At 37.6% G+C, this 13,858-nt stretch overlaps 1 protein-coding gene and 1 non-coding gene across 3 annotated transcripts in view; one reads left to right on the plus strand and one right to left on the minus strand.

The window, feature by feature from the left end:
* EPB41 (erythrocyte membrane protein band 4.1) overlaps window positions 1–13,858 on the minus strand; it is a 174,470-nt gene that overhangs the window by 139,039 nt on the left and 21,573 nt on the right. The gene's annotated exons all lie outside the window — the stretch shown is intronic.
* TRNAH-GUG (transfer RNA histidin (anticodon GUG)) lies at window positions 12,118–12,196 on the plus strand. The gene has a single exon. It is a non-coding gene; the product is annotated as a tRNA-His (tRNA).

Raw genomic sequence — 13,858 nt, forward strand, 5'->3', positions numbered from 1 at the left:
CCCTCTGTCTGAAAAGCTTTTCACACACACTCCTTTCAGGTGAAATGGCTAATTCTCATGTGTCCTTCAAAAATCTATTCAAAAGTCACTTGATCTAGTAGAAACTGCTCTCCTCCCTTGGTTTTTCTTCTCTGTAATCCCATAATACTCTGTGCATATCTCCTTACAGAGCTATTCCCACTTCGGTGGTTTCCTTTAGGATAAGAATTGTGTCTTGTCCATCTCCGAAATCCTTATTCCTAGTATAATGACTAGCAAAAAATAAGATACTGGATAGACAAATGGTGGAGAGAGGTGATGACAAAATATCCAAATAGAGTAATCCCACAAAGAAAAGACAGACTGGAACATGGGTGTCAGGGTTGGAAAATGTAGCTGCTTCAGGAAGTAGTAGAATGATATATTATGGTATATTATGCATAATAATTTACTAAGAAGTAAATTACCAGACCTATAATTAAATTTGGATTAGAAGATGTCGTAGCTCTTAAAAATTGGAAAAAATGAAATACTCAACTGTATACATACTAAACGTATAAATTATCAACAAAGGTATTTAAAAATCTACCAAAAAGTCTAGACTTCTGTTTGTCCTATTTGTAGACCTTAGATCTCCAAAAATAAAACTCTAAATAACCAATAATATTAATAAGATATCAGGGTCATATTATCATGGAGCACATTTACTTGTGATTTGCACAGCATATGGTCTTGTAATACTGTACTTGACTTACACTAATACAAGAAGAGATAAACAGAATTAAAGTTGACATGAAAGAATAAATGTACTGAGGGCCTGAAAAAATAGACTATTTACTGTGAAACTGAACAGAGCAGACATCTCAGGCTGAAAAATATATGGCTATACTAAATAAACTTATGCTTGTCCTATTTTTTATCCCCAAACTAACACTAATACAAACTATTTGGGAAATAAAGATATCTACATTGGAGGGAGGGAGAGTGAAAAAAAAGCTTTTGGTAGTCAAGTATGACTAATTAGTTCTTCACACTCCTAGAAGAAACAATATTATAGAAATGTACACAAATAAATTTATAATTGAACATTCGATCCAAGAAAGATTCACAAGAAGTAACTCATAATAAACTGCAATCAACACAGAATATGCATATTACAACCTCTTCATTAATATTTTAAGATTATTTACTGCGCAAAGGTAGATCAACTGTGAAACTAAAAGAACTTAAGCTTCAGAGCTCTCATTTGTACTGCCAAGTCCATGTAGTAGAGGAAAGGCTGAATTATCTTTCTATTGTCTTTATAGAAAATATTACAGTCATAATATGACAATATTTAGAGGAGTATGAAGCTAAAAATATTTTAAAAATTACAGCAGTGTAACAGGCAGTTAATTAATAAAAAATGTAATGCTATTTTTCTTAATTCTGTGATGTTTGTGCTATTTTTCAGCTTTTAAATTTTTTTTATTGATTTTTAAGAGAGAAAGGGTGAGGGAGCAAGAAACATCCATTGGTTTGCATCCCAACTGGGGATCAAACCCACACCCGGGTGTGTTCCCTGACGGGGAATCATGCTCATCACATTTCGGTGCATAGGATGATGCTCCACAACGGAGCCACACGGGCCAAGGCCAGCTTTTTAAAATTATGTAACTTGTGCCCTGGCCCATGTTGCTCCATGGTTAGAGTGTCGGCCCACATACCACAGGGTCATGGGTTCGATTCCTGGTCAAGGGCATGTGACTGGATAGTGGGTTTGCTCCCACCTCTAGTCAGGACACGTGCTAGAGGCAACCAGTTGATGTATGTCTATCACATCATGTTTTTCTCTCTCACTCTATCTCCCCCTTCCTTCCTCCCTTCCACTCTCTCTGTCAAAGCAATGGAAAAGATATCCTCAGGTAAAGATTAACAAAAAATAATAAATAAATAAATAAATAAATAAATAAATAAATAAATAAAACTATGTAATTTTTTAAAAATATATTTTATTGATTTTTTTACAGAGAGGAAGGGAGAGAGATAGAGAGTTAGAAACATCGATGAGAGAGAAACATCGATCAGCCGCCTCCTGCACATCCCCCACTGGGGATGTGCCCACAACCAACGTACATGCCCTTGACCAGAATCGAACCTGGGACCTTTCAGTCCGCAGGCCGACGCTCTATCCACTGAGCCAAACCGGTTTCGGCCAAACTATGTAATTTGTTGCAATTTCTCATGCTAAATATTTTTCCTCTCTAATTTTGTATTCATAAATTTGTATTACTTTTCTTTAAAAGCCTTTGTTAAGCATTTTAAATATTGATGAAATAATTTTACTTGCCTCATACTTTTAATATCATTGTATTAAAGACCTATTTAAAGACTTCTCCTTCTAGCACAGATCTTGAGTATTATTCATCACCAAGTACAATATACTAAGGAATAAATCAAATTTCAGTGGAATTTTATTTAGAACTTTATTTCTTAAAACCATATTCAGCCAGAGAGAAATAACAGGGATGAAAAGGTGGAATGGAAAAGAACAGCTCATGGATAGGTCGTGTATCTAGTATAGAAAACCATTCCTTTGTAATCAGATTACTTATTTAAGCAAGATGGAATACAGCTAAATAGTAAGAACATAATAAAAAATAGTCAGGAGGCTGTTGGTAACCGACAGTGAAGATGGCTGACAGAAGACAGGAGACCATGGAATCAAAGAGAAAAAAATGATTAAAAAAATAACCAAGGATGGTTCCTCAAAATGTTATGCACATATGATACAACAATTCCTCTCCTAGGAATATACTCAGGAGAAATTAAAACATGCTCACACAAATATTTGTGCATGAATGTTCACAGCAGCATTATTCATAATTGTCAAAAAGTAGAAACAAGCCAAATGTCCATCAGCTGATGAATGGATAAATAAAATGTGGTACAACCATATAATGAAATATTATTCAGCAATAAAAATGAATGAATTATTAATGAGCTATTGATACATGCTACCACATGGATGAACCCTGAAAATGCTACCATAAATGAAATAAGCCAATCACAAAAGGCCACATATTATATTATTTCATTTATATGAGATATCCAAAATAGGCAAATCTAGAAAGATATAAAGTAGTTCATGGTTGCATAGTGCTGGGGTTGCAGGGTGGGAAATGGGGATTGACTGATAATGGGTATGTGGTTTCTTTTGGGGGGACAAACTGTTCTAAAATTAGATTGAGATGATGACTATACAACCCTGTGAACATACTACAAAACATTGAATTGTACATCTTAAATAGGTAAATTGTATGTTAATTATAGCTTAATAAAGGTATCAAAAAAGCCAAGATCAGAACATATATAAGTCATGTATAAGCTGGATTTTAAATGTTATTTAAAATAATAATAATAATAATTAGTTCTTATTCACTAAGTGTCCATAATGTGCAAAGTACTATGTTAAGCATACATATTTCTAATCTTTTCAGCAATTCTAAAAGGTAGGTTTAGGATGTTTAATGTTAAATAAATTTAACAGCTGAAGAAACTGAGAAACAGGAAAGATAAGTAACTTGCCTAAATACACACAGCTATCAGTATCAGAGCCAGGATTCTAAATCAGAGCTGTGACTACAAAGGTCTTTGACCTTATTACTCTTTTCCTATCTTAGAAACAAGTCCAGGAACCTTGTATTAATAGCCCACTTCCATATCCCCTTCTGGTATTAATAGTCTGTGATACAAAGGACATCCCCTTTAACATTTAAATTCAGCTCAGGGCACCAGGTATTCCACCTCAATCACACCAAGCTATGTTTATCACCACGGTCCTCAGCCAAACTTTGGACTGATTAAGTGCTTAGAATTTCCTCAAGCAAAACTCTGAGACAAAATTACAACAAACTAGCCTGGCTGGCTTGGCTCAGTGGCTGAGTGTCGACCTATGAACCAGGAGATCACGGTTGGATTCCTGGTGAGGGCACATGTGGGCTCACTTCCCAATGCGGGGTTTGCAGGAGGCAGTCCATCAGTGATTCTCTCTCAACATTGATGTTTCCTCCTCTCTCTCCCTTTCTCTCTCTGAAATCAATAAAAATATATTTTAAAAAGGAATTACAATAAACTAAAGGATAGATCCTTAGATATCAAATGATATTAAGAATCAAAGAATGGGAAGGGAATATTTATTGAGAGCTATTTTGTGCCAAATTATTGAGCTGTGGCTGGAGATTGTTATGATCTAAGGTAAATGATTAAAAGAAAACCCCATACATCTACCCCAAAATCCCTCTACTGTTTGTATTTCTCTTCTGTGATTAGTAATGTCAGCAAGGGATTCCTCAAGGGATCAAAAGTTCTTGCTGTGAACTCCAATTATTTCACCCCATTTGCAGAATTTCCTTCTAAAGCCAATTCTGGAAGATTCTGATTTTTATTTATTAAGATAGAAAGTAGTTTTTCCTATCAAAAATGAACCTTACTGTAAACCCAGGTCTATCTGATTCCATCTGTATTCTTAGCTGCTACATCACAATGTCTCTGAAATACTATAAATAGAAAACTGATCAGCAAACGTATGGGAGATAACTAAGAGAAGGAGGAGGAGGAAATGGAAAGAGAGGGAGGAAGAGAGAGGAAAGGGGAAAAGAAGGGATTTCACCAAAGCATAAAAACTCATTGTGGATTGAATGTCAAAGGTGGAAATATTTCAATTTAATATATGCACTTAGCATATATGGAGAGCAGAACCTGATATGTAGCTAGCATTTGATATATGTAAATTCCCTTTCTTAGGAACAAAGATAAGAGCCATATAGAAATATGCTGTCCTAAGTTTTAGCTTTTGAAAAAGTTCAAGTGTAATGATATTAGAACAGATATCCAACAACAAAACACTCCACATTTCCTTATTGAAAAATATTCTATAGATAAGAAGAACCCAGAATTTGTGGCAACTATAAAATTCATACATCAGTTCTCCCTTTCAAACAAAAAGGGGAACACACTATCTCACTTCTCCAATATGTTTAAATGCAAAAAGACATGCAAATTCATGATTTCCTTAAACTGCAAAATCATTTGCTTTCTTAAGGCATATCTTTCTGTATCTGCCAAAAGTCACAAAGATTCAAGGCACTTCAGATTTCAGGTGGCTTATGTACAAGTTCCCCTGCAAAAATACCCTCCCGATGAACATCAGCCAAACCCCTTCCTGTTTTTCACCTTGTATGTTTACTTTCACATCTGCTGCAAAAGATAAAAGGAACAATGGGGACATCAACCACGTGACCATGTCATACCAACCCGGAAATGAAGCTATGAAGCCACAGTTGCTGTGAAATGGGTCTTTAGACACACAGATTTAAAAATGTTACAGTATAAGTCTGAATTAAGCCCAAAAACCATATATTTCTACATAGCTATAGTTGTTTATAAAAAATAATAATATACACACATAAATAACGAATTTAAGGAGAAAAGGGTATGGGTCAAGATGCAAAAATTATTCTTCTGAACCAAAGATTATTCTCCATATTTCCATGAGGTCGGATTTTATCAAAAGTAAAAGGGAATTAACATTTACTTTTTGAGTATCAGTATGTGACAGGCACACTGCAAGGTTTATTTTTGTTTGTTATTACTACGTATTCTGTGTGATGTGGGTATTATCCTCATTTTACAGAAGAGGAAACTGAGGCATAGAAAAGTACTTTCACAGAATCACAATCACTAAGAACTCATTGTTTTGGCAGAAGTCCTGCATCCAAATCTCTCCTTCCCCACTTGCTCATGGACATATTCAGTAAAAGTGAAGCAATAAAGAATGTGATTTTGAAGCCAATATTTCCCTATAGAACATTTCTTGTCAACCAGTGTCATATTAGAGATAATACAACTAACAAGTATCAGTCAACAAAAATAGCACCCCGGGGGGGGGGGAGTTATTGGGTAAATCTTACTAAGTAGATGACATCAGTTTTTTTAAAATTATGAATTGGATATTGGTTATTATGAAAAATTATTAATTTTCTTAGGTATGATAATAGTATTGTGGTTATGTAGGATAACATCTTTATTCTTAGGAGAGGAGTAAAGTGTCATAATATCTGCACCTTACTTTTTTTAAAAAATTGATTTTAGAGAGAGAGGAAGGGGGGCGACATGGGGAGGGAGACATTGATCTGTTGTTCTGCTTATTTATGCATTCATTGGTTGATTCTTGTATGTGCCCTGACTGGGGATCAAACCTGCAACCTTGCAACTCAAAATGACACTCTAACCAACTGAGCTACCTGGCTATGCCTCTGAATCTTACTGTCCAAGAAAATAGGATATATATACACATATAAAGAGAGAGGTAATCAGAAGCAGAGTCAAAATTATAACCCAGGTCTTAAATTTTAATTATCCTGGAATTTGCATTCTCACTACACCTCTCTATGTCTATTGTGTCCCCTATGTTATGTACCTAACTACTATACTAAGCAATATTTGTGTTTGGGGGAATAGGGAAGACAATGAAAGACATGACACTGACCTTTTGCCCTCCAGAAGCTGATAATCTTACTGGGAATACAAATTTTATATGCAATATAAAACAATACCTGACAAATCTGGTGTGGAACAAATAAATGCTGCAAGAGTTCAGAAGAGGATACCAATAAACCTCCAGAGAATAAAATATCTTTAAAACCTCTTTCCTTTAACAGGTTTCTTATTCTTGGCCTCCTTTCCCTTAAGTACTTCTCCTTTACTTCATTTACTTGGCAACAACTGACTTATTTCCTACCTAACAAAATTATCTGGAGACTATCTAAACATAAAATACATGTTTTGCTTGCTTGGAACACAGAATATGATTTTTGAAATAAAATACTTTTTACATTTTCACTGGAAAAAAGCACTAAATATACTATCTGAATTTTCTTGCCTTCAGAAGCAATTGCGTTGTTTCAAGTGTTGCGGATGCCAGAAAGCTTGAAGATTTAAAAATAGCCTCACAAAGAGCTCATTTCCAACACCAGATGGAAAGAAATTACTCTAAAGACATGTGTGGGAGGACATATATACAACATCATATGACACCATGCAAAGATTTATATAATTACGTAATACCATCAAAACTAGCAGGACTCTTTGCAGGTAGTAAGTTAGCAACGGTATCAATTCTCTGAATCATTAAAAAGATAAAAAGGCAAGAAACAGCAAATGGATGATAGCAAAAAAAGCCTTCCCTTTATACTGCCTTCCATGTGTCCCTGTTGCACACTGAAACAGGTTGGCAGGTAAAATTTGAGGGCTTACATCCTTGGAGCTCTTGACAGTTCTGCCATATGGTCAAAACTGGGGGGGAAGAAGTGGGGGGAGATGAATTTCAACAATTTGTATCAAGTCTATTGTTAAGGTGAAACACTTTTCACTTGAATATATGTAGAACATCAAATTGGTAAATTAAAATACATACTTGACATATCAATTAAAATAATGCTTTTTTATACGATATTTGATTTTTTAAAAAATATATTTTATTGATTTTTTTACAGAGAGGAAGGGAGAGGGATAGAGAATTAGAAACATCGATGAGAGAGAAACATCTATCAGCTGCCTCCTGCACATCCCCTACTGGGGATGTTGCCTGCAACCACGGTACATGCCCTTGACCGGAATCGAACCTGGGACCTTTCAGTCCGCAGGCTGACGCTATCCACTGAGCCAAACTGGTTAGGGCAATATTTGATTTTTGTATTCAAAGTTATACTGTTAAGATAGCATTTAGGCCTGGCCAGTGTGGCTCAGTGATTGAGCATCAACCCAAGCACCAAAGGTCACCGGTCAATTCCTGGTGGATTCCCATTAGGGGCACATGCACAGGTTTCCGCTCGATCCCCAAAGAAGGCAGCCAACTGATGATGTTTCTATCACCCTCTCCCTTCCTCTCTCTCTAAAATCAATAAAAATTTTAAAAATATAGCATTTAGCATTGTGTTAAAATGATTCTGACAGGGTTAATTTATGTAAGCATTAAGTAATGGCTAAACAGCAATCACAAATGAAGCTTGGCATATTACTGTATATTCACAACCAAAAATATACATTTCTAATTACACTTGTGGGTCACAGGCTTAAATTTAACTATTTCAAAATAACCCTATGCTTTAACATTAAATCACTGAGGGTTTCTCACTCAAGACTTTTAATCATAACTTTTTAGGGTTCAATGCAGATATTATCAAAATATAATATAAAAGTTTTCTGAGTGAATATTATTGTAGAAAGTATATAAACATCAGTCTGTTATGTCCAGTGCTACAATTCAGACTGTAGAGGGCCTACCAAAAGTTAATTTGGATTAGGATAATTTTTGTAGCAGATAGAAGGCACAAAGAGCAGGTAGGTTGCATTTGTAAATCACAATTACACATAGGAATACACATTATATCCTATTTTATTTCCAGCTATTTTCAAAAAGAAATTGAGGTGCTCCTATCCCTATCAGTAGATAATATTAATAAATAGAATTATAGACATACATTGAATATATATAGAATAGATAATACAAATAGAGTATCTACGGCTTCTTCCAATCTTATTTATCAATATAAATTTTTAGTCATAGTTCCCATCCATTTCATCATACAATCCTGCCTCTTCCTACCCAATCTGCAAGATTACTTCAACCCTACCCAAAGTCCACTCCACGTAGCTCAGAAACAACTTTAATTTCTACAAATAGAGATTGCTCTGAAAATTAAGAATGACAGACGAGGCCCTAGATTAATTGAGTGGAAGTGACTCAAAGAGCCTTCAGCCATAGAAGGGAGAGAGTAGCAATTTAATAAACCATCACAATTCAATCCATATGGATTTATCTTGGAGATAATAAGGAATAACTACAAAATTAGAACTGGTATTAATAAATGCAATAAAATAATAAATGATAAAATAAACATGATGCCAGAATGGCTCTGGAATTTCTATATAAAAGGGATTTTAGGGGTAGCATATTTACTTATGTGACTTGGGGGAAAAGCTGATGAAGATTAGGGGTAGGGTATATTAAAGTCTCTCCAAGTCATTCCTTGAATTGTATTGGCCACACTCATGGTATGCTGCTTTTCTTTAAAGTTAAAAGAGCTAGCCAATTTATTTTCAAATATTTCAAGATGAGTATAATCCCATTTTAATAAAAATAATTAACAAAAATAAGTGTAAACAGACTTTGATCATAAATCAGATTCTCTTACTAAACAGACTTTGACCATAACCAGAGTCTCTCAGATTCTCTCAGATTCTTTTTTTTTTAAATATATTTTTATTATTGATTTCAGAGAGGATGGGAGAGGGAGAGAGAGATAGAAACATTAGTGATGGGAGAGAATCATTGATTGGCTGACTCCTGCAGGCCCCACACTGGGAATCAAGCCTGCAACCCTGGCATGTGCTCTGACCAGAAATCAAACCATGACCTCCTGGTTCATAGGTCAACGTTCAACCACTGCGCCATGCTGGCCGGGCTATACCTATTTTCTTTATCCTTCTCACTGTGTATTCCTTAAATAGAAGCAGAGTAAATAAAAATACTAATCTAACCCAGTATGTACATCAAAGTGTTTGTTACACTGCATTGTACTGAACAAATCATGACCCAACTCACAAAAAGGACACACAGTAAATCACCAGTCACATACCAACAAACTTAGACAACAAAATTAACATATATATTTGGAATCTGGCTCTTCCCTAACTAAAAGCTATTATAAATGCAATGAACCAATTACCTTCCAATTATTCTAGATTCTCTACATAAATAAGGCCCATAACTAATCATCATGCTATTTTTATAACTCTTTTAAAAGTTTTTAAAAGTTTCATCTTTGGGGGCATTATTCAGGAAAAAAAAAAAGCAAAGTTGTTCATTAGAATTATTATTGTTTAGCTGACAAACAAAATAAGGTAATTCCATGCTCAAGCAACAGGGGGGAAACAATTCCTTTAGAGGTAGCAATAAATCTGCATAAAAATATGCACATGACCAATTATGAATCTGATGAGACTCTTGGAAAAATATACTGGTAGCACTTGGGCTGGCCTGCTTCTTAAATAACAAGGAGACAGATTGTGATAGAAAAGTACACTCCTACTGATTTAAGAACCAAATTCAGCTACAATGGCCACTGCTATTCTAAAGTTATAATATCAGATCACCAATATCAAATTGGATTTGAACATTCAGAATACAATATAAGTAAGCCCGACCACTCATATCACAAATTATAGACTAACATACTTTAAATCTCAATCTACTGGTAAGCATACCAAAGTTCCTGCAGAGAATTCAAGAATCTCTTGACTACTACTACACAATACTTCTGACAAGCTTACCTGAAAGCTTTCTTAGGAACAGAAAGAAGGAAACAAAATAGCACCGTAAGCATGCTATCTCCTATAATATTAATCTATTCAAAATTAAGAGCATAAACTAAGGAATGAGGTAGAAAGCTAGCTCTATAATTTCCAGAAATGTTAAATTCAAGCTGCATACAAGAAAACATCATACTGGTGAACTTTACACGTGGGGCACAAACCTGACAAAAGAGAACAAGAAAAATATATAGGTCATATCTCAACAAAATACCACAACCATTTTTTTCAGAGGAGACAGGAATCATTTAAAATCACTTAAGCCTGGCCAAGCCACAACCCTCCCCGCCCTTCACCCCCCCCCCCCCGCCCCGTCCCCGCCCCCGCCTCTGCCTCTGCAAAGAAAGGTTTCAGGTTCAATTCCCAGTGGGGGTGCGTACAGGAGGCAACCGATCAATGTTTCTCTCTCTCTCTCTCTCTCTCTCTCTCTCTCTCTCTCTCTCTCTCTCTCTTCCCTTACTCTCTCTCTAAAGCAATAAAAATATCCTCGGGTGAGGATTTAAAAAAAAAAGTCACTTGTAAATTTAGAAGTGTTTCTCACTTCTGAAGAGGAAAAAAAGGAGATAAAATGAAAGTACTTTTAAATATACAAAGAGGGAGATTTGTATATTTTTTGTTAATATTATATCAATTATTATATAATGTTATTTTATATATTCTATTAAGGATAAGCCTACTTTAAAGCACAGGTTTATCCACCATATCTACTACTATAATGCAATAAATAGGATTTAACAAACATTAAGGAAATATTGGCCCTTAGACCACCAAGAAAGAGATGTGGAAAGCAAGCAGAGATCCACCTAAAAGATAAAATTTTATTCTTCTAGCTTAGACTATTTGCTGACAGCCAGAGTTTCCAAGCATTAATTGACGGAATTCTTAGCTCTGAGTAGAATGGAAGCCTAAGAGCTTTTCTTAATCTACCATCAACCATCATCTACTATGAGCTGCACACATTGATGCGGTACTTAGGACTTAAATTCTTTTAAAGAACACCAGTTAAAGAAAATTCAATAATGAACTCAAAGAAACTTCAAAACAAAACAAAAAATTCCATCAAGTTCCTTCAACATAGGGAACTTTTCTTCACATTTAAATTACTAATATAGTTAATATTTTCAAGGTAAGACAACTGAAAATAATCAGAAGGAATATACACATATGACAAGCACTGATAAAACCACATGGCCAGAGGTACAGAGATGGGAAAACATGGGTTATTACTGAGCAGTTCTTTTTGGTTGGAAAATATAAGTAATAAGGAGAATACCTACAGAAACTGAGAATAAATTTTTAAAAAAAAGGGGGGGGGCATAAATGTGGAAAGGTAGATTGAGGCCAAATTGTATAAGGCCTGCAGGGAGTGGGCCTAAGCCGGCAAGCAGACATCCCCCGAGGGCTCCCGGACTGTGAGAGGGCGCAGGCCAGGCTGAGGGCCCCCCCCCCCGCCTGCACGAATTTCGTGCACCAGGCCTCTAGTATTATATAAGGACTTATAATACACTAGTATAAATGTTGAGAGAATTTTGGTAAGGCCTAAAGATTAAAAACATTTATTTCTAAGCCTGAATTCAACTATACAAATAAAAATGTGTAGTTTTGTTACTAGAAGAGAAAGGAATCAGGTTAGCATGGTCAGCTTGGGCCTACTAGTGAGTTTACTTTTAATAGTGGCAAAGGTACTGTACTTCAGTTTCCCCAGGGATATAAATGATGCCTATCGCCCTGACTGGTTTGGCTCAGTGGATAGAGCATTGGGCCGTGGACTGAAAGGTTCCGGGTTCGATTCCCGGTCAGGGCACATGCCTGGGTTGCAGGCTCGATCCCCAGTAGGGAGCATGCAAGGAGGCAGCTGATCGATGTTTCTAACTATCCCTCTCCCTTCCTCTCTGTAAAAAATCAATAAAAATATATTTTAAAAAATAATAATGCCTATCTTTACCTTAATTATAACCTTCCTATAGAAAGCACTCTGAATCAGCACTTCATTCCAAGGCAATCTGATGCTCGGTTATTATACCCATTTTTTAAATCTGTCATTCACTGAGTGCTTCCTGTGTGCCAGATATTCTGCTATATACTCTACATGGATTATATTAATCACATCCCGAGAAACTATGTTATAAAACCAAAAATTGGCCAGCCAACAGAGAACTCATATGTTTCTAATTTAGAGAAAAGGAAAATGAAGAGTAGCTAAGTTCCCATAAAGAGTAAGGGTTAATGCCACACTCACAAAATTGGGATGAGAAGTGGTGTACAAGGGAGATACAGACACAGATGCAGATGCTACCTTATGTATGTGTGTGCCTGTATACTTAATTAAAAGGACCAAACCAACTGAGGTTTTGGCCAGGACTGAGAATACTGAAAACAGTCATGATTAACAGCACTGAACACAGTATATCCTCAAGAGAGTATAAAACCACTATAACAATATCCAGGATACAAGACATAGCCATTTCTTGCAATTTTCCCTAAAAACAGAAAGAACAAAATAGCAGCTGTGAAAGCACCCAGACTACTAAAAAAGGCTCAGCATCTCTTTTAAAAAGCCAAAAAAAAAAACCACCCAAAAACCACCACTATCTCCTAATCAGCAATACACGCCAAAACGCGACAAGCCTCCACAGACGAGTCATTTGTGGCGGGGACAGTCAGACAACAGGATGACAGTGGCTGTCACGCGGCCAGGAACCAGCCCGGCAGCGAGGCTTCCCGCGAGGTCACTCTCGCTTCCCAGAGATGCCCGCCCCTGGGAAGCAGGAGCCCGCCCGGCACAGCCCCATCGGGCGGAATCGCCGGCCGGTGCATCTCGGAGGGCGAGCCTCCATCCAGTCTCCACAGGTACTAAGGGGGGGGGGGGGAGCCCCGCGAGCAGGAGGAGAGATTTCCAAGCCGACAGATGCACGAACTGGAAAAGGAGGTCACGACGCTGAGAGAACAGATTTAACCCTTTGGTCACGGGAACCGTGACGACTAAGGGGGAGCGCACTGGAGCCCTCCGTGCGGGCGAATTTGTTTAATGACACGGGCGTCTACGGCGGGAAGGCCTGGAAGTCGTCGCGGGGTTCCCGCCACCCCTCGGACTGCGCCCGACTCCTCCAGGCAGCCCGCTGCCTCGTCCGGAGGAAAGCGCGCGGCCGCGGCACCCGACACCTCCACCGCCCGGAACCCGCAATTCGCCTCCATTTGGTTTCCTTCCAAGGCTCCTGCAATGATGGACGGACCAGACCAGACACATTTCCCCGCGTCACCAACGAATCCAAGCCTAACTTCGAAACGCACCCCGACATCGGCCCCGCCTCTTTCTCCTCGGGCCGCCGCGTCGCGTCCTGGCTGCAGCCCCTCAGCCTCCCGCGTCCGAGGCCGCACAGCCGGAGCCCCCCGGACCCGGGCCTGCGGCGGGCTGGAGACAAAGAGGCTGCGGCGCCACCGCGGCCGCCAGGACCGTCCCCTCGGG

The sequence above is a fragment of the Myotis daubentonii genome, chromosome 3 (genome assembly GCF_963259705.1).
Source record: "Myotis daubentonii chromosome 3, mMyoDau2.1, whole genome shotgun sequence".
NCBI classification, from domain to species: Eukaryota; Metazoa; Chordata; class Mammalia; order Chiroptera; family Vespertilionidae; genus Myotis; species Myotis daubentonii.